We start from the raw sequence: 27,755 nt of genomic DNA on the forward strand, positions 1-27,755 counted from the left end.
GAGTCACTCGCCATTCGATGAATTAATTAAATCAAATCTGCTCTAGTTCAACCAGCCATCTATGCTTGCAACACCTCAAATGGAATACAGTTCATATACATCTAAGTAACACATCAATTATTACTTTGAATATCTATTAAAATATTGAATATTATATATTAATATCTATATTAGTTTATTTTCTTTAAAGCTTAACTTCAGAGTATATCTATATGAGTGAAAAATGTAAATAATAAAACATTATTTCCAATAAAATGCAATGATTTTTATTAAATATTACAAAAATTGAACTTGCAATTTATAACTAATTATATATTTTTACTTTGAACTGCTATCGTCCTCGATTTGAGCTTCATGAGGCGTAGTCTCTCTGCTCTTGGTCCTGTAAAATATGAAATGTACAGTTTAGTGGGATAACTTAATAGGTTATTATGAGTAAAATATAAAATGTCTCGGTAATCAATTCTCAGAATGCTGATTATGTAGCTTAAAAACTTTTATAAGTTGGAGACTGATATACATACTGTAACTTTCAGGATAAGTTATTGGTCGAATACTCTACCTTTTGACATACTTAAATGAATTTCAACCCCTCATAAGTGGTTGACTTAGACCTTCATAAGAACATCTCATTTACATTTATGACAGTTTGGCACACTGTCAAACGAGAGAATAAAGGGGAGCATTTCGGGAGCATCTTTTGAAATGAAATGTAAAAATCTGGTGTGGCGCACTCACACAACTTTCCTTGCCATTATGAAAATTGATCACCTGATGCCAGTGTTCCCGCGCATCTCAAGTCTACTATTCAGTGATTTGAGCCAGCTGGTGACAGGGTAATAACGCTGGAGACACACATGAGGTCTGCTATCTCTTGATAGTGAATGATTTAATAGAATCAACAATAATTTGCAATTGAATAATCACATTTTCTCGAATTTAATGCTTATTTTCAATTTTAGGTGAAAATGTTACTGAACATTAATTGTAGAGATTTTCATGCTCAATCTACTCCACTTGATTTTTTTTGTTTCAATTGTATCTGAAGCCTGATAATTGGGATTCTATCTGCATTGATGGGGCGGAGCTCCTGAAATTTTTACAGATATGGGACTTGTGACAGTTGATAGAGCTTATCAATGACTATTTTAGGTATGAATTTGATCAAAATCGTTGGAGCGGTTCCCGAGAAAATCACGAAAAACCCTGTTTTTGACAACATTTTCGCCATTTTAGCCGCCATCTTGAATTGCATTTGATCGAAATTGTTCGTGTCGGATCCTTATAGTGGAAGGACCTTAAGTTCCAAATGTCAAGTCATTCCGTTAATTGGGAGATGAGATATCGTGTACACAGATGCACATACACTCACACACACACACACACACACACACACACACAACACACACACACACACACACACACACACCACACACACACACACACACACACACACACACATACAGACCAATACCCAAAAACCAGTTTTTTGGACTCTGGGGACCTTCAAACGTATAGAAATTTAGAAATTGGGGTACCTTAATTTTTTTCGGAAAGCAATACTTTCCTTACCTATGGTAATAGGGCAAGGAAAGTAAAAAGTACCAAACAGATTACTAAATAAAAAATCAGTTTTTCAATGTGTTTCGTTATTCATCAAAAAAAGTTTTGTTTTAAGTTTTATTACTTTTATCAATCATTTCTATAAAAACTAAATCTCCAATCAGCCGCCATTTTTGATAAAAGTATCATAGAACATTTTTATTGATGTCGTCATTCTTGTTTTAGAAAGGCCTTTAAAATTATGTACCACACAATGGGTGTTTACATTTTGAATATTGAGTTGCCTGTAAGGTTGAGTGGTAGAAAGGACTTTCTAGTCCTAACTCCGCCTAATAAAGAGTATTTTTTTTTCATAGTTACAACCCCTCATTTCTTCAAAAACTAAAACTTCAATCAGCTGCCATTTTGGATACAATTATCATAGAACATTATTATTGATGTCATCTTTCTTGTTTTAAAAAGACCTTTAAAATGATTAACCACACAATGGGTGTTTACATTTTAAATATCCCAGTTACAACCCCCAAGTAAACCCCTTATGTGGGTTGGAACTCAGTTGTACATTAAAAGGTAGAGTATTCTATCAATAACTTATCCTGAAAGTTACAGAATTATATCTACAACAGTCTCCAAATTATTGAAGGGTTCCCATACATATGACTCACTCTGTATATGTGCATATGTATCGTTGCATTTCAAAAGTTGTTGAAAAACTGTGTTCGAAGGAGATTCCGTCTTTGGGTAGCAGTGATTGGACATTGGTTGCGAAAAGGCAAACATGTAGAAGAAATTTGAAAAGAGTATTGGGAGCAAGCGGTGAAGTGTACGAAACGATGAGTTCTTCTTTGATTCAAGTAACTGATTTGCAATTTCTCCACATGTATTGGGACTACTGATTTATGATTATTCCATACTTCCATAAAAGAAGGCCATTTTGACATGATTGTTTTATTCACAAATAAGTTTATTGAATGAACTATTTTCATTCCACAATATATTGGACAATTCAATTTTCTATCTGTAAGTCAAATATTTTCTTGGATTTTTATTTTTATACTTTGAAAACATGATCAATAATAATAATTTACTAATGATGAATTTTGTGTACGTATATGTATGTCATTGGCCTTTGATGATACTGCTATTTCCTTATAATTGAAAAAAAAATGGGTTGGTTCAGGTGGTTTACACTTAAGAATAGTATAATAGTAGGTTGCCTTGATCACATAAGACGCGTGGAGAACGCAGCCTGCTATGGTGTGACGTCATGCTGCGACCTCTCGCCATGGCTTAACATGCATTCAAATGTAAAAATGCCAAACTTTGAGCCCTCATAGCAAATCAACCATCGACTTTACATAGAAGTGATTGATATCAAAATGTTCAGCATTTTATCCCCTTTGAAACAATATCAAACTAATTTCCAGTAAAAATCCTATAAATGTTACCGGCGAGTCTAAAACTTAGTTTTTTCTGCATCGTTTTAGTTCTTTCTCTTTTTAGAAATTCTATTTCTAAAACAGATTCTATTCTCATTTAGAAATTTTATCCTTATGAAGTCTGTGGAAAGAACTAACAGCTTATTTAGGAATTTCAGGATATTAACGTTATTTTATCAACTCCTGAAACATAGCAATGCGAACCCATCAACGGTTGCCTAGCTTTATCACAAAAATAAACAGTCTAGATAAGCCCTAAGAATATATGAACATCATTTAAACATTATAAAGATTTTTATTTATCCCAATTATGATAAAAAAATAGATAATCATGACTTTTAATGACTTTAATGCTGTTATTTTATCAAAAAATAAAGCGCATTACACTACTGTACTGTAAGGTAGTTGAATAATTTCATGAATAATTAATGTTATATTATTTGAAGTTATAATTTGTTGAACTATTTAAATTATAATTAAGATCTATTCTTTCTTTACACAAGTGTTTTTTGCATTCATAAGTATCCCATGGACACATTGAAATAAAAAATATCATACTACCGTGAATAATATATGGTATTTCCTTTGTAAATTTGTGTCCCATGATATTTGTTTAAGACTTTATTAATTGACATATACCTAGAACCAATTCAGCGAAATCATGGAACTGTTCACCATGGTTACAAGTTATTTTTAGTTAATACAATAATAGTTATTTAGTTATTTTATTAATACAAATGCTTGCAACTAGCATTCCGGGCGAGGATACAACTATTAATTTTCACAAACAATTGTCAAATAAGAAACAATCATTTTTAAATATTATTGGACAACCAGCATAAAATTAAATAAGTTCGCTTCATTTTGTCATATTATTGTTTAAAATAAGTCCAAAACAAATAAGTTACCAGCCTTTTCACAAATATGAATAGGTTTTACCGATTGAATATAGTGATAGATTCAAGGACTTTCTACACTTTTCGAAATGAATTAATGTTTTCAAAATACACATTGATGTGGAGGTTGTTTCTTTCTGAATTAAATAGCATATTCATATTTTTTATCAATACAGTGGTTTTTATGTGAGGAAGTGATATTTGACGCGGTATGTTTTCAAAATACACATTGATGTGGAGGTTGTTTCTTTCTGAATTGAATAGCATATTCATATTTTTTATCAATACAGTGGTTTTTATGTGAGGAAGTGATATTTGACGCGGTGTTTTGCATGTAATTCTTATGGGAAGCCGGCGTTTGCCACGTAGGCTCATGCCATCTCATCCGCGTATGTAAACGCGATTGAGGCAACCTGCTATACACTATCCTTGGTTTACACTCACCATTCTATATAAAGACCGAGTGGCACATATATGTGTCACGAGTGAAAAAACCCTGAAATTTGAGAAACTTGAGGAATTTAACGATCTTCCAGAGTAATTCAAATTACTGTTAAGGAAATATTCATTCCAACAGGTGATATGATTTGGAATGTGTGGAGTATCCTGTATTAATTGGCTGGTATATATGAAGTAAACCTAATTTTTTATTGGTAGGAGTTGATTAGTCATGTCGCACATATATGTGCCACCCAGGAGCGAATGTGCTATTCCTCTATAGTCGAATATATGACATTTTTGGTTATGTAAATATGGATGTTACTTATTTTTATTGTATGTTAATTTTTATATGTTAGCAAGGTTAGCGTTTTAGGCAATATTTACACTGCACTGTAGTAGATAGCCGTATTTGTTTTTCAAACCATACCTGTAGGTATGTGAATAAAATCAGAAATTCAAGTACCCATTTTAAAATTGGCATTTAGAAAATTGCTTTTTAGAAATAAAAATAGCAGAATAATATTATTTTTATTTTTCTTTGATTTATATTCTCAAGTATTATTCAAAAGTAGCCCTAAAGAAAAAAGACTATAGGTATGTTTTATCCCAGTAATGCGTTCACACTAACTCACTCAAAGTTGCAACCATATTAGTCCAGTCAATATAGACATGAAGAAGAGGGCCTGCTAGTAATTTATATTTTATTTCTGATTTTTACAACTATATTTTTTAAATTAAACATCAATGAAAATTAAACTTGAACTTTCAGCAGTAAATTATAAAAACATTTTGGGACATATTATTCATTATCAAAATTTGGGAATAAAATAGTTTTGGGCAAAGCCTGCTATTCTTTCCAAATTATATTTATATGATTTGTGATTGTATCCACAAAAGGATAAATAAATTCAGAACCAACCAATATTTTCATGATAAATAATTGTCTTGTTCTATATAGATACAGAGTGGCCCAAAAACCTTGTATTTTCGATAAAATGGATATTTTCAGAAAATATTTTTTAATAGTTCAACAATACTATGAAGAATCTATCCTCTAAATCTCAAGGATTTATCTTTTACCGAATTTTAAATGTTCTGTCCCAAAATTTAAACTTTAGGCTCTCATATCTCAAAAAGTAATGATCGGAAAAATTGTTTTCCTGAGAATACCTTTTCATTTTGATAGGTTGATGATATACAAACCAAGAAACTTTGAAAAATATCACCAGTATAAATTTTATTTTTAGCCTTTGCACAACCTTAAACCGACTCTAGCCGCGGTTCACACTTCTGCCAGTTCACTCCAAACTTCTTGTAACATATCCAACATTATTGAGATTTATTGTGACTTAAGTCTCCAATATGGTTCTTTGGAAATTACTATACTAATTTGCAGCTTGTTTTACAATAAATTTTAGCTTCATATGAAATTAAAAATCTAAGCCTATTCAATTATAAAGTTATCATTTTAAAATTTTAAAACTGCTTCAGTGATTTTTGAATATATTGTAGGGAAGTTTGGTTGTAAAGGTTGTTTATGAAGTTGTTTTTGAGGTTGTAAAGTAAGTTGTTCATGAATGGTGAAAGAATTGATTATTGAAGGAAATAGTATAGTGCAACTTACTGGAAATGGTTTCCATCAGATGTAGAAAGGAGTTTTAAATCTAAAACTGTAGTTGGTAGCATATTCGTCTGTCATGGTGGATTTTGGTATATGCGTCTGCAGTTCTATTCCCACCTTTGCCTGAAATCAAATGATACATTAAATGTATGAAAGCGATTTTCTAATTGAAAGGAATTTTATAAGTGATAGTAAATGATATAACAATAAACCAATACAAGAGAGTATTCAAGGACCTTACATAGTACTGAACTAATTATCAAATTGTAGCCTATCAATGAGAATGATTGCTTCTATTTACAATTTATCTAAAGTATTTCTCAAGGGGGTTATTTTATACTGGTCATATTGGAATAAATATGGTTTAATTTAATCAAAATATTAAAAAAAATTTAGTTCAAAATGTAACTATAGTCCCTAATAAATATAACTAATAATTAGTAGGTAGGAATAATAATTCATAATATAATAATTATTATGATGTTATGAATAGTTCCATTATTGTAACATTTCACAATAGCTTCTTTTATATCATAACCATCCATGATATTAAATCAATCTATTATAATATTACTGAATCATATAATCACTAGCTTAAAATGTATTGAATCATGAAATTAAAACCACTAACTTAATAGTTTTTTACAAGTTTGAAGTTAAGCAACAATGGTAACAGTTTAATCAACTGTTAGACCCGGTTGCACAAAAGCCGGTTACATTTTAACCGTGATTAACTTCACGAGAACCAATCAGAGAATGCGTTTTTGATAAAACGACTTCTCTGATTGGCTCTCAAGGAATTAACATGGTTAAAATTTAACCAGCTTTTGTGCAACCGGGCCTTAGTGTTTGAAAATGATAAACATTCAACTTATACACACTAGAAATTGCAATTACTGTTATATTAAGGTTATTAATAGGGCCTGACATAAAATCTTAAAACTGCTCCAGTAATTCTTGAATATAGTCTATTGTAGGTAGCCTCTAAGTTTGTTTGTTAAGGTTACAAGTAAGTTGTTCATGTATGTTGAAAAATTTGATTATTGAAGGAGATAGAGTGCAACTTACTGAAAATGGCTTTCATCAAATGTAGAGAGGAGAAGAACTTTTTTCAAATCTAATCCTTGGCATCATATTCATCTGTCATGGTGGATTTTAGTATAATATGTATCTGCAGTTCTATTCCCACCTTCATCTGAAATCAAATGGAACATGTATGAAAGCAATTATCTAATTGAAAGAAATTTTGACTAAAGTGCACGTCCAGTGCCAACATACCTGTCATAAAATTTTTGGTTGGGATCGATTTAGTATGATATTTTGAGCACAAAATCAAAAAATTAAACGGCGGTCACTTATTGTTTTCAAAATAAACTAAGTTCAAAGTAGCACAACTTTACATGCATTTAACCTATGCTATAAGTAGCAACCATATTATGGTTGCTACCAGGTTGCTTATGGTTGCTTACCCAACCAGGTATGTTGGCACTGGTTGCCAGGTTGCCAGGTTGCATTATGGTTGCTTACCCAACCAGGTATGTTGGCACTGGACGTGCACTTTAGTCAAAATTTCTTTCAATTAGATAATTGCTTTCATACATGTTCCATTTGATTAGGAAAGTAGCTAAGGTTAGGAAAATCTTTAGGTTAATAAAGCTTAGGTTAGGAAAAGCTTTGGGTTAGGAAAACTCAGATTAGGAATAGCCTATCACAATTTGATGATTCAATAATCAAAATGGCTGCTACTCATAGGTTGAATGCATGTGAAATTGTGCTACTTTGAACTTAGTTTATTTCAAAAACAATAGTGACCGCCGTTTAATTTTTGTGATTTTGTGCTCAAAATAGGGCTGCACTTTAGTATATGGGCCGCGGAATCTAGCATTAAGACCCACATAGATCGATAGAGGAGATCAAGACGAGATCAACCATGTATAACATTGTTGTCGATTTCCAAGGATTAGCTGAAAAAACATGGCGGAAAGTTCAAAATTTTTATATCAATTTTTATTTTTAATAATTTTGTTATGGCTAAAATATGTTTAAAACTAGTGCAATCTTATGTAAAATTTGACGAGGAATCCAATGAAACTAATTTAATGTTTGTAACTTCAGTAGTTTTTGAGATATTGCAAAAAATGTGCAAAAAAATGCAATTTTTTTGCTTTAAAAAAGGTTAACTTCTTTTCATGATGATTAATAGGTATTTTGAACTATTTGATTTAGTAGAATGATAAATTCTAAAGAAAAAATGTTCAGTCACTTGATAGCCTAAACTCAAAATTGTTCGAGTTATTTGGGAAAATAAAAATATTGCAACTCCATGTTTTGCTACCTAGGAGAACTTAGGTTAGAAAAAGCTTGGATTGGGGAAAGCTTAGGTTAGGAGGAGCTTGGATTAGGAAAATATTAGGTTAGGGGAATCTTAGGTTAGGAAAAGCTTAGATTATGGAAAGCTTAGGTTAGGAGAAGCTAGGGTCAGGGAAAGATTAGGTTACAGAAAACTTAGTTTAGGAAAAGCTTATATTAGGAAAAAATCTTAGGTTGGGAAAAGCTTAGATTAGGAAAAGCTGAGGTTAGAAAAGCTCAGGTTGGGAAAAGCTTAGGTTAGGGGAAGCTGGGTCTGAGAAAAGCTTAGGTCAGGGAAAGATGGGTTAGGAAAACTTGCATTAGAAAGAGCTCAACTTGGGAAAAGCTTAGGTTAGGAAAAAGCTTAGGTTAGGAAAAGCTTAGATTAGGAAAAGCTAAGGTTGGGAAAAGCTTAGGTTAGGGGAAGCTGGGTCTGGGTAGAGCTTGGGTTAGGAAAAGTTTGGATTAGAAAAAGCTCAAGTTAGGAGAAGCATAGGTTAGGGGAAGCTGGGTCCAAGAAAAGCTTAGGTTGAGGAAAGCTTGGGTTAGGAAAACATAGATAAGGAAAAGCTTAGGTTGGGAAGAAGCTAAGGTTGGGAAAAGCTTGAGTTAGGTAAAGCTTAGGTTAGGGGAAGCTGGGTTTGGAAAAAGCTTAGGTTGGGGAAAGCTTGGGTTAGGAAAAGCTCAGATTAGAAAAAGTTTAGGTTAGGAAAAGCTTAGGTTAGAGAAGGCTGGGTCTGGAATAAACTTAGGTTAGGAAAAGCTTAGGTTAGGTAAAGCTTAGATGAGTAAAAGCTTAGGTTAGGAAAAGCTTAGGTTCGGGGAAGCTGGGTCTGAGAAAAGCTTAGGTTGGGGGAGCTTGGGTTAGTAAAACTTAGATTAGAAAAAGCTTAGGTTAGGAAAGGTTAGGTTAGAAAAAAGCTTAGGTTAGGAAAAGCTTAGGTTAGTTGAAGCTTAGATTAGGAAAAATCTAAGGTTAGGAAAAGCTAAGATTGAGAAAAACTTAGGTTAGGAAAAACTTAGGTTAGGGGAAGTGACATTTGAGAAAAGCTTAGGTTAGGGGAAGCTGAGGTTAGGAGGAGCTTAGATTAGGAAATATCTAAGGTTAGGAAAAGCTTAGGTTAGGAAAAAAGGTAAGATTGGGAAAAGCTTAGGTTAGGGAAAGCTTGGGTAGGAAAAGCTTACATTGGGAAAAAGCGTAGGTTAGGAAAAGCTTGATTTGATTCAATTTTTTTTACAATTTTTTAAAGCTTCTGAATTGCATTGGAAGCTGAATAAAATGTGATCCTCAATATCAGTCTGCACTATGCCTATGCAAACATATTGAACTCTTCTTAAGCTAAAATACTACATTTTCTTGTATTTTTCAAAATATCTTATTAATCTATGAAATTTTCTAACCTCAAATCTATTTTAATGAATTCCCTGCAAAAATCCCAATGAGATTTAGCCAATTTAGTAGTCACTAAAAGTAGTAAGAAAAAATTAAATACAGTATGAGAATTGAAGAGTATTGAGTGTGCAGTTTTTTTATTTTCCCAAATAATTCGAACAATTTTGAGTTTAGGCTATCAAAAGACTGGGAGTTTTTTCTTCAGAATTTATCATTCTACTAAATCAAATAGTTTAAAATACCTATTAATCATCATGAAAAGAAGTTAACCTTTTTTGAAGCAAAAAATTAGCATTTTTTGCACATTTTTGCAATATCTCAAAAACTACTGAAGTTACGAACCTGAAATTAGTTTCATTGGATTCCTCGTCAAATTTTACATAAGATTGCACTAGTTTTAAACATATTTTAGCCATAACAAAATTATTAAAAATAAAAATTTTGAAATTTCCGCCATGTTTTTTCAGCTAATCCTTGGAAATCAACAACAATGTTATACATGGTTGATCTCGTCTTGATCTCCTCTATCGATCTATGTAGGTCTCAATGCTAGATTCTGCGGCCCATAAACAAAAGTGTCCCCCAAAATAGCATACTTGATAATCGATCCCAACCAAAAATTTGATGACAGGTATGTTGGCACTGGACGTGCATTTACACCGAAATTTTGAAGTAATAATTTAGAATGGTTCTAATAAATTGATAGTATTAAAACAATAAACCAATACAAGGGAGTATTTAAGGATCTTACATAGTACTGAACTAATTATTAAATTGTAGCCTATCAATAAGAATGATTGCTGCTATTTACAGTTTATTTAGAGTATTTCTCAAGAGGTTGATTTGATACTAGTCATATTGAAATAAATAATGTTTTATCTAATCAAAATACTGTATTCAAAGAGTTAATTAGGTCAAATGTAACCATAGTCCCTAATATGCCTATAAATAACTAATATTATTAGTGGGTAGGCCTATTCTGGTATTAGCTTTATTATTGTAACATTTTACAATAGCTTCTGATATCTTGAACATTCATAATAATTAAATCAATCTTTTATGATATTACTGAATCATATAATCACTAGTTTAAAAATTATTACCTAAATCATAAAATTGAAACCACACTTGATAGTTGTTTTACAAGTTTAAGGTACCAACAATGTTAACAGTTGGTTAAATCAACTGTTTGGGTTTAAAAATGGAAAAAAATTAACTTATACATACTAAACATTGCAATTAATGTTGTATCAGGGTTATTAATAGAGCCTAACATAATTATTTACCATATAGTGCTGGATAATGAATGATCTTACCTTAATTTAAGACCTTCAGCAATCAAAAATCATCATCAACTTGATGACACGATAAAATAAAGGATAAACAAACAACGAACCAACTTCACCTTCAACCCTTCAACTACTGAAAACTGAAGGAGACAGGAGATCTTTAATGGCTGTCGCTCAAGCGCAGTAGCACACAAGCATGTATCACCCCGGAATTTCAAAGTTATTGATATAGACAATATTTATTGTTAACATTAAAACAGTCCATATTTCTGGGACGGATTAATGATTTCTTTATGGGGGACATTTGTGCTTCCACTGAAATAATGTTGGAATCAATAAAAAAGTACCTAGTTTATTATTATTTGAATTTAAAACTTGAAAATCATTTCATAGGCTTGGTATGTTCCTTAATGTGTGACATGATTTTTAGCACAAACTGGGATCTAATTTGAAAAAATGATATAACTTTTTCAATTTTGGATGGAAACATTTGAAATTCTAGGACAATGTTTATAACATGAACAGAATCGTTAATTAATTTTTTCAAAATTTTCCATCATCAATTTCCAATTATTTAAAAATTTAAACGTTAGTAGCCCGTCAACGGCCCGTCTGACAGGATTTTTGCATTGAGAAGAAGTGCTGGAAATCTACTTCTGTAGCCGAATAAGTGATAAAAGACTGCTTTTTTGAACATTTTTGGGAAACTTGGAAATCGGTCAAATTTTTTCCAAGTCCCTATCTGGATTAAAATTAGCGCAAAAGGTCTATTATATCATCAACAGTGCGTTGTAGACGATTTTTGCAAGAGACAAAAAGTGTTTTGAATTCAATTCTGCATCCGAACTATTGATTGGAAATACAATTTTTCGACTTTTTTGGGAAACTTGAACATCTGGCAAATTTATTCCAAGTCCCTCTGGATTTAGCACAAAAGGTCAATTATATTGTTAACAGTGCATTTTAGACGATTATTGCGGAAGACAAAAAGTATTTGAATTGCAATTCTGCACTCGAATTGATCAACAAAAAGCTTTAAGTGAGACTTTTTGGAAAACTAAAAAAAATCAGTCTTAATTTGTGTAAAACATTTTCTTTATCTCGATAACGGTGAGTTGGAGACGATTTTTGAAGAAGATAGAAAGGGATTGGAATTCAATTCCACTTAGGAATTATGGTCAGAAAGCCTGAATTGAGACATTTTTAGGGATTAAGTTACACCGGTGAGGGGGGAGGAGACACCTTCTGGAAAAAATGTTTGATTTTCACTTATAACATTTTCACTTAGTGTGTTGACTGGGTAGGTACTGTAGAAATTCCATACTGTACCAACCTTTCTAACGTTTATTTTAGTAAACATTTCTAACGTTTATCAAACATTGTTTTCATAACGTTTATCAGCAATATACATTCTAGACATTTATTAAATGTTTATAGAGTAAACGTTTATTTTAGTAAAATTCCCTAACGTTTATTAAACGTTGTTTTCATAACGTTTATTGGATTTATACATTTTAGACATTTATTAATTTATTAAACGTTTTTTAAACTTTTTGTGCTGTGTGGGATGAACACTACAGGTTGATCTCCTCTCCCCTGTATTAGAGGAGATTTTGGAAGTGACAATGAGAAATAGACAATGTAAAGAGGAAAATGTAAAATAGGCTACTCGAGGATTGTTCGACACTCACAATAGAAACAAAATTCAAGGGAATGCGTGGCAAGCTATAATCAAGATCGATTCAAATCAGCTTTAACTGACAAGGGGTATTCAAGGCAGAGTCAAGACTTGTTTGACTCATGCAATAAAAGCTAAATTCGAACGAATACCTTTCGAGCCATATTCAAGATCGATTCTAATCAAGACTGTTAGCTTTGACTGACAAGGGGAATTCAAGGCTAAGTCAAGACTTGTTTGACCCATGCAATAAAAGCTAAATTCGAACGAATACATAGCATGCCATATTAAATTTCGATTCCAACCAAGTTTGTTAGCCTTGAAAAACAAAGGTATGCTGCTTTCGATTCTAGTATGGGAATTAAAGGGGACTTCGAGTTGAATGTCAAGCAAGATCGTTTTCAGCTGGATTCAACTTCAGCCTTGATTGACAAGTGAAGGCTGCTTCTAATTCAAGCCTTGAATCAAGCCTTACTGCTGACTGGGACCTAACCTAAAAACCTAACCTTACCAAACCTTAGGTCAAAGATCAAGGTCAACCTAACCCAACATAACCTAAAAAATCTGGTGTGGTACACTCACACAACTTTCCTTGCTCATTGAACTGTAAGCCTCATTCTCAAATGAGAATAATTTAGGGGAATAACATCATGACAATTATTGGCGGCAACATATTATTTGCAACTACGATCAGACTACTGTATATGTGTATATATAATTATTGTTTTCTGAGTACTTTTTCCTTCGTGTAAATTGTGAAATTAGATGATTTTTTTAAAAGTCGTCAAAACAGCTGTTCTACAGATGAAATATCTTGACTATGACTGTGTACTTTTTATAAACTGCTCTACCTACCTCATGCACGAGATGGAGGTTACAAAGTCCATTTCTCAAGGATAGGGTGAACCCCCCATTGATTCTCCAGGAAAAAAAATCATGCCAGTTCATAGATCTGATGAATAACTATACAGGGTATGAATTTGAAAAAAATCGTTAGAGCCGTTTTTGAGAAAATCGTGAAAAACATGGTTTTTAGTCATTATCCGCCATTTTTCTCAATAATATTATGGAGCTACTGAAATTTCTCCAGAAATGAGACTCATGTCAGTTGATAGGGCATATAGATAGCTATCTATGATATAAATTTGAAGAAAGTCGTTGAAGCCGTTTTTGAGAAAACCGTGAGAAACATGATTTTTTCGTCATTATCCGCCATTTTTCTGTAGAATATTACAGAGCTCCTGGAATTTTCTCATAAATAAGACTCATGCCAGTTGATAGGGCTTATAAATAGCTATCCATGGTATGAATTTGAAGAAAATCGTTAGAGCCTTTTTCGAGAAAACCGTGAAAAACATGGTTTTTTCGTCATTATCCACCATTTTTCTCAAGAATATTACAGAGCTCCTGAAATTTTCCCAGAAATGAGACTCATGCCAGTTGATAGGGCTTATAAATAGCTATCCATGGTATAAATTTGGAGAGAATCGTTAGAGCCGTTTTTGAGAAAAACGTGAAAAACATGGTTTTTTAGTAATTATCCACCATTTTTTCTGCCATCTTGAATTGAATTTTATTGAATTTCTTATTGTCGGATCCTCATGGTATAAGGACCTTCAGTTTAAAATTTCAAGTCAATCGGTTGATTAAGAATGGAGTTATCGTGTTCACAGACATACACACATACACACACACACACATACACACACACAGACCAACACCCAAAAATCATGTTTTTGGACTCAGGGGGACTTGAAACTTATAGAAAACTTGAAATCAGGGTACCTTAATTTTTTTTGGAAAGCAATACTTTCCTTACCTATGGTAATAGGGCAAGGAAAGTAAAAATCTAAAAAACTTAACCTAACCTAACCTGAGGTCAAGGTCAATGTCAAAGTCAAAGTCAATGTCAAGGTCAAGGTCAAGGTCAAGGTCAAAACTTCAAAACTTAGGAAAAAAAACTTAGAAAAAAATATAAAAAATAAATGAATATAAATAAAAATAAATCAGAAGACCCCCCACTCACTTGGGAAGCATATAAATAGTGTCTAGAACAGTTGAGGAGCATCAGTGCAGTGTTTTGATCATTAGCAGAGAGTGTGCTCCTGAAGTCTGTGTCACAAGTGATTTTTCATATTATTTTTTCACCAAGAGGCTGTGTTACTGTGTGTGTGTGTGTGGTACGCACTACCTTAGTCCTCCTACACACCCAGAACCTGACAGGAGTGGACAGCGACTATCTCATCCATCAACACCATACGCCAGTGACAGGGAAAGACTGTTTTGAAAGAGTCTCGTTAGGCGCCAAAACCGGACACTTTCACATCCATACAGAAACGACAAAGTCAGACACATCGAATCTCTGACACTTCCAAAACAAGATGGTCAGGTTATACTTCTTGGACGGACTGTACTACACAGAGCTGTCTGGTTTTCAAACAATGGTAATTGTACTGATGAATTCCCACATGTAGGCTATTCTTAAAAAGACCATTGACAATTTATTTCTGAAACCTATCACTCTTTTCTATCCCTCTTCGTAGTAATATCAGGCGATGACTTATCTTGTAACTGTATAATTCGTTATATATCATTCCTATTTTGTGCAGTTGTCTCTCTTTTCTGCAGTTATTTGGAGCTTAAATAATAGAACTATTAGTAAATTTCTTGACACAAAACAAAAATAACTTCACTTAATAGTTCAATTGTCAAGATTAGTGAGTACACTGAAACTTTTCTATAATTTGTAGTTTTGCCATCAAAAACACTGTAATCAGTATTCCCATAAAGATAAATACACTAATATGCCATAGTAACTGATAACTCCAGTAATGAGTTCATCGAAAATATAATGCTACAGTAACTAATTACTCCAGTGATGAGGAGACCGAAAATCACATCAACCGATGAAGTGAATTGGAAAAAAGGGTGTTGTGATTCATCATTAGTAAGCTGAAATATTAATTGCATGCAATTACAACAATTCACCCATTTATTCATAACAGCTAATGCTATTTAAGAATTATCATATCTACTGTCCTTAATACCCCAAATTCAGCTGATTAATATACATATTTCACATCAACTCGCTTTCATCTGCCTGTCTATTGTTTGTTTTCAACATGTATTAGATAATACAACTTGTGATAGCAATACCTTAAGGGGCGATTGCTGAGATCGGGTCTGGCTAACCCCGGCGCAACGTTGGTCTAGCGCAACTTTGGTCTCGGCTAAAAAATCGGTTTGCTGAGATCGAGTTTAGCCATCGGTCATCTCTTGGTCGAGAGCAACTTTGATCCCCAGGTTTAGCCAGACCGACGCTCAAGTTTAGCCAGACCGAGGCGCAACTGAAGGAATCCATGGGGAATTATTGTCGCAATGTTGGCAACAGCCATCTCGAATGCTACTTTGGCTCTCACACGCTGTCTTTGCATCTTGCTTTTGCACTCTCTCACTCACACTCACTCACTCTCCCATCATTCATTTCTTTTCGTTTTTTCTTCTTCCCCTCCCACCCGCTCTCTCTCACTCACTCTCTCTCTCTCTATCTCTCTCTCTCTAAGAGGTTTTCCTTTAGGATTTATCTAGTGGAATTTGAAATATTGTTTCTAATTGTATAAATGGATAAAGTTTAGAATTCTCTTTCAAACTGTATTTTGATTAAGAGTTTCATTTACTTATATAAATCTTATGTAATCTTATTACATGATATGTAATCTATTTTTTCTGTTCTTATGTAAATTTGTCTTCTTTTGTAAAGGGTTGTGTGGCAGAGAGGACCAGGAGTCCTAATTCCACCCTAATAAAGGCATATAATCAATCAATCAATCTCTCTCTCTCTCAGGCATAATATGCCTTTATTGGGGCATATTGAAGAAGAAAAAAAACAATGAATCTCATTCTCTCTCTCTCTCTCTCTCCTTCACTTACTCCCATTCTCTCTCTATTTCAGTCTCGATCCTCTCTTGACCGTCGTTATAATGATCATCTGTGATTTGATAATCTTCTAAACTCTTTCGAATGTTGTTACAGTGAACACATGAACAACTCCTCACCTTTTTGGTGTTCATTTGGAATTCATTTTCATTTATTTCGAAAATGTAGTTTTTTTCTAGCGTATTGTCCAGCTAGGAATTTAATTAATATTTTTCCATTACTAAACAAATAATAGCTATCGCCGCAAAACTATGTATAATGCGACATGATGCTGCAGTACTCACATAAATCGCCAGTCTCTATGTGGACTACCATCAGCAAAAAATCTCAGCAATCAGCACTTCTCTTCAGTTTTAAATTCTGATACCGTACTCGCCGACTTGATGTATTGGTTCGTAATAATCCAAATATTCAAGATAATTCATTATTCACTTCAAGACTGATAACTTTGGTGAAGCAGTTACTCTTATGAATGAGGACCTGACTGCTGTCTCACTCTGGACAGCACAACATGGATTGAAAATTAATGAATCAAAATCCAAACAATCGTTATAGGTAATAGAAGACTTTTGAACCAACTTGACTTTAACCATGGACCTTTCATCGAAATTAACCCTCATAGACTGGATTATAGTGAAAACTCTACAAACTTAGGACTTACATTTAACAGACATCTAGACTGGACTGAACAAGTGACAAAGACTTGCAACAGGGTCTTTGCAGGCATTCACTCACTGAAGAGAATTGGAGCTGTTATTCCCTTACGGGAGAGAATAATGCTTGTGAAGACCTTGATATTTCCACATTTCCATTATGGAGATGTGGTCATACAGGACATGACAGTGACTCTTTCTGAAAGACTGCAAAGGGCTCAGAACTACTGCGTGAGATTTGTCTTTGGCCTTGAAAGGGACGTCCACATAAGCCCTTACATCACTCAGATGGGTATTTTGAAGCTTCGAGACAGCAGAATTTATCATGTGTTGATGCTCCTCCACAAGGTTCTGGCAAGTGGGTCTCCTCTCTACTTGAGTCAGAAATTTCAATTCCTCGCAGGAATCAACAGAAGAGATACGAGGCATGGTGCGAGCCTGTTGAGCATTCCCATCCATCGCACTGTGACATATAATAGGTCGTTCTGTGTGACCGATTGCAGACTGTGGAATAGCTTACCCGCATCTTTGAGGAGTGTGGAGAGGTGGACACTGTTCGGCGCGGAGGTCTTGGCGTGGCTGAGGGAGGGCGATCGGGGCGTAGGATGAGGAGGTGTGTATGCGTGGTGTGTTTGCTTGTGTGAAAGGTGTGTATTTGCATGAAATTTTCTTGTTTCTTGCTTAAAAATTTCCTATAACTCTATTTTCTAACTTTTTTTTATTTTCTTTCAGTCTAAAATATATTCTACTTTGAAATTGAATGAAATTGTTTTTGTTTTTTTTCAATTATTGATTTATATTATATACATATATATAAATATATATTAATATATTTCTATCATATTACTTATTATTATATTTAAGAGATTATTTCATTATGTTTTTATGTAGATGCATTAGAATTGTATAGGAGGATTAAGTGGGAGAGAGGGCCGGCTGCACCCTAACTTTGCCCTCCAGGTTAAAATGAAGGCAGCCTATTCATTTTTTTTTATTCATTTATTGTACAAAATACTATATTCATAAAGATATTATGACCAGGGAGGAAAAACTAGGCTGAGCCTGTATCATTTCTTTCCCAAATTTTGATAATGTCCAAAATGAGGTTATTATAATACATTACTGTTTCAGCACATAATTTTTCATCCAGGAAAAGTCATTTAAAAATTTTCAATTTGGAAGGTTGATGAACACAGTGGTTCTATCCACTCACAAAGTCAATTCCACAGAAAGGATCACGCAAACATGGTCGCTCATCACCATCTGGACTCAACTTAATAGTTCAATTATTCAATGCACACTATTTCTGCATCCCGTGATGATGAAAGCAACCGCAGCTGCCTCCAATTAGCAACAATCAACCCCACATAGATATCATCTCACACTTTCGTACAATTACAACGTATTTAATACAGTTCACCTTCATTACTGATGTAGGTGCAGTTCCATATTATGTTCAAATCAATTATACGGGTAGATAGATAGCATCAATACTATCATAGCCTAGATTCGTAGAAGGTAATCAACCACTGATAGAAATTGAGTCGAAAGAATTGGCTTCCAATTTAATATATTTTCAGACATTGTTTAAACAAAAAAAATATATAACATGATTGATGAGAGAATATCAGAATGATAATAAAATTATGGGCTACTCAGTGAATGGGCTAGTGCGTACTGCCAGAGACAAATAAATAGGTAACTTTCAAACAGTATCTTTACTCTATGGAACTGCGTATAGCGAATACTTCAGAAAGATCTTTTTAGTGGAAAAACATTTCAAATATGACTTATGGGTAGTGAAATTATTCAGAATTCAAAGATGAACCCCAATTTGACATTGGTTTTCAATAAAATCAAAAGAATAGCGAGTTAATCCTAGCAGGTCTCCTAGCAGGTCTAAGTTGGAGTCTAAAATCATCATTTTTGCTCCTGAGATTATCTCATTTAAGCCTGATCCCGATCTCAGCAATCCACCGAGATTATCTTTTAACCTTCATCCGCTCGCTCCCACAGCAAAATTGCCGCGTTTTTGGGATTTTCGTCATATTTTCTGTCTAGGCGATCAGAGTGTAGTGGGAGGCGCATGTATTCTTCCCCCACTATCTTCCGTCAATATTCCAGCCATTGCCCAGTTCAGTTAGAGACTTGATTGAGCACAGAGCAGTACTGTAGGAAATGAAGTCTGGTGAGCGGCAAATTTGCCGCGACGCGAGCGTTCTTGTGGATATTTTTTGTGTAAATTTTTTTAATAATGTAAGTATATCTTTTCAAATTTGTCATTAGTATTCACATTACAATGCATCCTTTTAATTTCATACTTAATTAGAATGTGTTTATTCTCAAGTTATCTTCTAAAACTTGTAAAAATTGAAGAGAAATTCACCAGTTAGGTATACAAACCATCAGTTTATAATGTATCCTATATCTACAATAGCTATATCTATTGTGATCTCATCTAGATCTATAGAAATCTTATCTATAATTTTTTTTGTTATTTATAATTTTTCATTATCATTAATTTTATGATGCATCTGAATTAGAAAATGTGTTCTTCTATGACTTGTAAAATATTGTAAAGAGATTTGCCAGTTGCAAATCATTGGTTTATAATTACTATAACTTCAATTGCTATATCATTTGTGAGTATATCTGTACTTATAATTATATTATCTATAATTTTTTCGTTTTACGTCAGAAACTTACAATACCGAAGTGGACATCGCCTGTGTTTTGGAGGAGCTGGAAAACGAAGAAGATGAAGAGAATACAACCTCCTTTTTCACCGCAGATTGTGATGATTCGGATGATCCAGACTACGGTCCTGAGCTAATAGAAGACAATTCACACAACAGTGACACAGACACAGACATCAACTCTGGAGATGAAGAAGATGACACTGCAGATGATGGTATGAAATTTTATATTGGTAGAGATGGGGAAACGATTTGGGCCAACAATACTGTTTCACTTCTATCAAAAACAAGGTCTGCAAATATTATGAAAACTCTTCCTGGCCCTAAAAGACAGGCTCGTCACTGTAAAACTCGCCTTGAATGTTTTTCGCAAATATTCACACCTGATACTGTGGAAAATATTGTACGTTTTACAAATATTTACATAGAAAAAAAGAAAACTGAACGAAAAACACTTGCTGATCAAAGAGGGGTCAATATTCGGGAAAGGGACTACAAACCTACAACAAAGGCCGAAGTTTCAGCAGTATTTGGAGCCTTGTTCTTGATTGCAATAAAAAGAGGAAACCGAGCTGATTTTTCAGAGTACTTCTCGGCAAATGGGACAGGATTGTTGGTATTGAGGGCTAACTTTAGTGAAAACAGATTCAGGTTTTTACTCAGATGTATGCGATTTGATGATATTACTTCAAGAACAAGGCGCAGTTCAAACGATAAACTGGCCCCTATCAGAGATCTTGTAGATTCTTCCAACAGCAATAGTCAGAACTCTCTTAGTTTGGGAGAGTACACAACTATTGATGAAATGTTGGTGGCATTTAGAGGGCGGTGTGGCTTCATTCAGTATATGGCCCAAAAACCAGCTAAATATGGGCTGAAAATCTATGCTTTGTGTGATTCCCGTTTGTTCTACACGTACAATTTGGAAATTTACTGTGGAAAACAGCCTGCAGGTCCTTTTGAGCTGTCAAATAAACCGTATGACTTGGTAATGAGATTAGTGCAATGTATAAAGAAATCAAATCGAAATCTGACAATTGACAATTATTTCACCAGCTTTCCCCTGACATGCTTGGGAACCATGCGGAAAAATAAGAAGGAGATCCCACCTGAGTTTATAACTGTAAACAAAAACTCTGTACCTGGCAGCTATATGTTTGGGTGTCAAGATGACAAAACATTGGTCTCCATGATTACAAAGAAAAAGAAAGCAGTTATAGTGCTGTCCACTATGCATGATTCTGACACAACAGACCCAGACAAAAAAGCCTATACAAATTTGTGACTATAATTTGACAAAGGGTGGGGTTGATACCATAGACTTGATGTGTTCGAGAATAAGTACTTCTAGGCGAACTCAAAGATGGCCTATGGTAGTATTTTTCCGGTTACTTGACTGTGCTGGTATAAACTCACACAGGATTTTTCAATTCAATTCCCCAGATATAAAGAAAAACTCTAGAAGGGAGTATCTCTATGAATTGTCTCAGGAACTGATGGCAGATAACTTGAAAGAACGATCAAAAATCTATTCTCTGCCAAAAGATTTATTGGTGTTTTTGGAGAAATACAAAGATGTCAATGATGTACCAGCACCAGAGCATAGACCTAGTATTTGTTACATTTGCAGCCCAAGAAAAAATAACAGAACAAAGCGGGAGTGTAACCTTTGCCACTTGAATGTTTGTAAGCATCATTCATCTTCTGTGACAAATTGCAATAAATGCCTACAACCATGTGAGGAAATGGAAGTAGATTAGATTATGTATATAACATACTTTTTATCATATCATATTCACTTTCTTATCTAATAAATATATCGAAAATTGTGTGTAAAGTAACTCAAGTTTTCTTTATTTCAACCACTTTCTGACATTTCATATAAATAAGTTTCTATAGTATTACACTATAATAGTTCAAGTCATACATAAATCAATATTATTATTATAAAATATCTGTGATGAAAAATATTACAGTGTAATGAACCAACTATTATAACATTAGAACTAAGATCATCATGTGTCAATAATCATAATATTATATGTTTGACATAATTTATATAATAGGGGTATTCACAATCTTGCAGATAATGAGCTAAGTCGTGCTATTAACTATTCCGAAGCTGTTGATTTTTTTCTCATGTACTACTATAGCATTGATTTAGCTAATAGCAGGATGCTGCTATTTGCTAACTCAATTTAGCGAATAGCAGGATGCTGCTATTTGCTAACTCAATTTAGCGAATAGCAAGTCTAATTCCAACATCATGAATACCCCTAATGATAATAGATATTTAACAGAATCATTATAGTCTCTACCGGCTTTACCACTTATTTTTAAAGAGCTTGAGATGCATTGGATGACGGTCTATATCTATATGATTTAATTTTGTCTAGCATATGATATTATAGGACATTATAGGCTATGTGATTTTTTAAATTGAATTATATCCCTATAATAACTTATATTATAGGCTAGTATTTGTAATTGGTGACATTAGAAATATTATACACACTTCAGGAATGAATAAACCTTGAAAAACCTATTGCGGCAAAATTGCTGTGGTGCGAGCGGTGGTGTGACTCCACAAGGCGCGAGCGGATGAAGGTTAAACTCGAGTTGATCTACGCTTGAACTCAGCAATCCACCGAGATTAATTTTTAGCCTAGACTGGATCTCAGCAAACCGATTTTCAGACCGCCGGTTTTTCCCTGCAATAATTGCCGGTCGGCTAACTTTTGCGCTCGAGTGTGGTTAATCCCGATCTCAGCAAACCGATTTTTGATCTGCGGCGCAAAAACCGGTTTTTAGCCGAGCGCAAGAGATAATCCTGATCTCAGCAATCGCCCCTAAATGTTATAGTGATTGGTATTATTAGTTTAGGGATTTTGAATTCTGATTGTGAATTATTTACCCATATGGAGTGAAAGTAGTCTCTATTTGCCATGTGCATGTCGCTGGCCCGGCTATGATCGAATTTCAACATACTAACCATGTCAATATTTAGTACCTATTTCGTACTATTTAGTACCTCCAATGAAAAAATTTGTACCTCACCCCTAACTGAGTTATTGATTTTTCTAAAGTGCCGGGCCAGAGACATGGTTGCCCGGCTATCTTCAAATTTGAACTCAAGCTGTGCACCAATATTTAGTACCTATTAGTACTATTTAGTACCTCCAATGGAAAAATTTGTACCTTAAAGTTGGCGGAAATACAGCATGAAAATAGTTAGGGTCAATGACTTCTCAGCTCGGCTATGTCTGAATTTCACCAATCTAACTATGCCAATATTTAGTTCCAATTTAGTACTATTCAGTACCTACAAAAAAAATTTTCTATCTCAAAGGTTACAGAGTTATTGCATGAAAATAGTTAGGGTCAATGACCTCTCAGCCCGGCTATGTCTGAATTTCATGAATCCAATTATGCCATTAAATAGTACCTATTTTGTACTATTTGGTACCTTCAATAAAAAAAATTTCACCTCAAACGTAACAGAGGAAATACAGTATGAATGTGGCAAATGTCTGTGACCTCTCAGCCCAGCTATGTCTGAATTTCATCAATCCAATTATGCCAATATTTAGTACCTATTTCGTACTATTTAGTACCAACAATGAAAATTTTTTTTTCTCAAAGATTACAGAGTTATTGCATGTAATAGCAGGGGTCAATGACCTCTGCACATGGGCATGTCACTGGCCTGGCTATGTCTGAATTTCAACAAAATAATTATGCCAATATTAGCACCTATTTCGTACTATTTAGTACCACCATTGAAAACATTTGTACTTCAAGTAGAGCTTGCACTAAGTCGGTGGAGCGGCGCGACGCGGCGCGGCGCGGTGTGGCTATGTCTGAATTTCAACAAACTAATGATGCCAATATTTAGTATCCATTTTTTACCATTATTAAAAACATTTGCACCTTCAAGTAGAGTGTGCACTATGAAGGTGGAGCGGCGTGACGCGGCGCGGCGTATCAAGTGATCAAGTGTACCTCCATCACAGAGAATAAAGAATTCCTTCTACTTTGTGACCTCCATGCATTGGACCGCGGCGCGGCGCAGATCTCGATGAGTCTCTGAACTTTTCGGGATCGGAACCGCATTGCGCCGCGCCGCGCTCGCAGTGCACGGGCTTTCCATTTTCCGCTCTTCTTCAGGCCGGGCATTGCTGAAATGAGTACATTGAGGAGAAAGATAATTTGGCACTTATAGAAACTATTTTCAATTACAGTAGATGAAATAAATAGTATTTACAATTACTATGGGAAAAGAATTCTCTATAATTTGAGATTTGAATTTATCAAATATTTTATTACTTGTTTAGTTTCAGTATTAGTATTAAGTTTAGGTTTTTCTGTATTGATTTTGCGGCATTCCCACCGTCGACTCGGCGGCGGCGGTGCATTCCCGCAGTGGCACCTTCTCCACTGTACCAAAGGTGTCGGGGTTGGTGCTTTCCCATAGTGGTACTTTCTCTGTCATCTCAGGGGTGGTGGCACTTCCACGCGGTGACAGTATTCTCAATGAATTTAATATTTTGACAGTTGAGCAGCTGTATATAAAGAATTTAATTATTTACATCAATGAACATAGAGAACTTTTCAACCTTCGTATATCACCTTTCAATCTTCATCCCTCAACCATTACATTTGAATCACACAATGCAGTTCTATCTATTTGTAGGAGACAGTTGATTATAAGCTTATAAATGTGATACCTGCTCTTTTCATAACCGATCATTTAAATGGAAGACTTCTGAGAGAGATAGATTTATGGATTGCTTTTTCACATCCTAGGATAAGTGATTTCTTGTAATAATTATTGTTATTAGGATAAGTTCATAATCATTCAAGAATATATGCCTATTTTATTTCATTTTTATTTTCTTATCTTGTATTCTCTTACTTTTTCTTATTTTCCTTCTTTATGAATTTCCTCAAATGAAGATGTTTGTAGGGGTTATGTCCAATGAGCGATTTTAGTAGAAATTCATACACATTTATGAGTATATTTCAAAATGATTCCAATCCATTAAATACAAGTTCATTATTTTATTGTTTAATTAGAAAAAATGATAACTGCTTTCTAGGAGAAACATTATTGCTCCCAAAACATATCAAATTCCAATTAACAGAAATGCAAAAATAATAATTTTGAAAATAGCTGTACCGTATGCCCGGTCTACACGACAACGATATTAGCGCAAACCTGCCAAGTTTGCGCTAAGTTTGCGTCGTGTAGATGGGAGATCATTGTAAATTTCTGAGGTTTGAAGGTTTCTGAATTCTTCGATCAATCTCAGCCAGGTTTGCGTCAATTTTTCTAGGAAACGATTATGTCTCCTCCATCTATCAAAACCTAAATCGCTTCAAAATGAAGATAGAGAATTTGTGATTTCAGATTCGGATTCAGCACCCTCAAATCAAAGATGAGCGAGGTCAATTCTCAAAAACAAGGATGGATAATAATTATCCTATTTATACTATAGTAATGTAATAGATATAGGGAAATAGATTCTGTGGGAAAACATCAAGCATCACAAGTATTTGACATTATGTTGCTTATGTAAGACGGTGCAATGATACATGGGAGCTATACGATGACACTAAAGACTCCAAGATTTGTGTGTCGCCAAGCAAATCGGTACCCTGTCAAGTATTGGTCTATACAGTTCAATGCAAGGTACGTTTCGATAAATTTATATTGTGTACACGTGTACAATAATATACATAGTGGGTGAAATGTATGAGAATGGCTTAATATCTCATTCACAAAGCTAATTTGACGGTTGTTATGATTGAGGATCCTAATAAAATTGAAAAACGTACTACTTTACTGTGACTTAAAGAATCTGGTCCGCCACTTTGAATGTATTTCCTTTTAATAGGGAGGTGATCATGTGATACATGATTGCAATTAGGAAATGAAGACAAAATTAATGGTGAAAACCGCACATTGATATGTCAACCGTTTCGAAGTTCAGAAAACCCTGCAAATCAGAAATTAAATAAGTAAGTAGCCTACATTAAAAATCTTACCTAACAAATTGTTTTGTTAGAAGTGTAAAAGATGTGAATACAATGGGTGTTGGAAGTATTAGTTTCGATGAACAGTAGAGTTTTATAGGTAAAATGTATTTAATTCCTGTCTGATTTGCATTATATTATAGGTAAAATGTATTTATTTCCTGTCTGATTTGCATTATATTATAGGTAAAATGTATTTATTTCCTGTCTGATTTGCATTATATTGATTAATGATGTGAATATATTCGAACGGTTTGGCTTATTATCGATGTGTGGCTTTCACCATTCATTTTGAATTCAAATTCAGTATCGAAATCATGTAGACTATCGTACGACCATCTTGCTATTCACAAAAAATAAACTTACATTCAAAATGGTGGGCCCAAGATGACTGACCAGATTTTTAAAGTCACAGTAGAATACTATTTTAAATTTGAGTAGGATCCTCAATCGCACTCACCATCAAATGACCTTTGTGTATGAGATATTAAGCCATTCTCATACATTTCACCCACTCTGTACAATATTAGGTATTGATAATATTCTTCCATCTTCATCGGTCGAGTTTATCATTCATTGGGCTATCATGTTGAGTTTTACCTAGTGATGAATGATCCATACCCTCAAAAAATATATCTATGCAATTATTGGATTACAGATTCGAGTATAAAATACTTCACTAATGTGTCTAAAATACTTTTCTATGCCAGTGAACAATAATCAATGGGACTTATTTCTGTCTTTATGTGGACGGATAAATTTAAATCAATTGAATTTATTTGCTGTAAATTACAAAAATTGAATGGGGTGAGAATGCTCTGAAGAATACAACGAAAAATAAAGTAGACGATTGATTATGAATTCCCCCACACTATAACTCTAAAAAATATTATGAATAATAACATGAATTGGAAACACTATAATAAGTCAAAATAATTTAAATTTCTCGAGTCCATTCATAGATTTCTTTAGCAATGATCCCAGAAATTTTGTTGATTGATAGGCCTATCAACAGTAATATTCTTGATTGAATGGAATTAATTGTAATCAGTCACTTGAAATGTATTTTAATGAAATATTTGATCGTGAACTGATAAAACTGTTCTGATATGTATGTTGCAGATATGTTGCTAACTGGCGTAGGCTACTGATATTTATTGCTGACTGGTTTAGGTTGTGAATTAATCAGTGATTTAAGTGTGATGTGAATAAAATGAAAAGTTTAATTTTCAAGTTTTATGATCAAGTATAATGTAGGCCCAATTTTATTTATGAGAAAAATTATGAAATGAATGAATGAATGAATTCTATTTGCCAAAAACAAAATATGCAAAAAAGCTTCACAAAAAATAAATATAAGTAACGGTATATGCTACTCCACTAAACTAAGATACATACATGAAAATTAACTCTTAATTTTAAACACTACATACTCTTTAGAGTACCGTATGTAGTGTTTGAACATGTAATTTATAGCATGAAATTGATCATTATATAAAAGTCAACGATTGGAAATAACTTAAGTTCAGCCATGCCTCTATGGCTCTTTTCTGTGTTTATTACTTCGGAAATTATTAAGTGGAATTCACTTTCTAGTATATTCACGAATTTACTGCTAATCTAGTAAAGTTGCCTTTGAAGATAGTTGAGATGGTATTATATATTTCATATTTTCTTTTTGAATTAGGTCTAAGATTATAATTGCCATCGGGTAGAGGGAAATTATGCTTGTATTTGAAACTGTAATTGTTATGAAACTAAGATA

The 27,755-nt window shown here is 33.8% G+C and overlaps 1 long non-coding RNA gene across 1 annotated transcript; it reads right to left on the minus strand.

Moving 5' to 3' along the window:
- Positions 1–363: 363 nt before the first annotated feature.
- Positions 364–11,037, minus strand: LOC120352414. The gene is made up of 4 exons (XR_005571830.1): positions 11,019–11,037; positions 7,029–7,155; positions 5,964–6,083; positions 364–382 (listed from the first exon to the last, which is right to left on the minus strand). It is a non-coding gene; the product is annotated as an uncharacterized LOC120352414 (long non-coding RNA).
- Between the last annotated feature and the right edge of the window lie 16,718 nt (positions 11,038–27,755).

This window comes from Nilaparvata lugens, chromosome 7, assembly GCF_014356525.2.
Source record: "Nilaparvata lugens isolate BPH chromosome 7, ASM1435652v1, whole genome shotgun sequence".
In the NCBI taxonomy this organism is placed as follows: domain Eukaryota; kingdom Metazoa; phylum Arthropoda; class Insecta; order Hemiptera; family Delphacidae; genus Nilaparvata; species Nilaparvata lugens.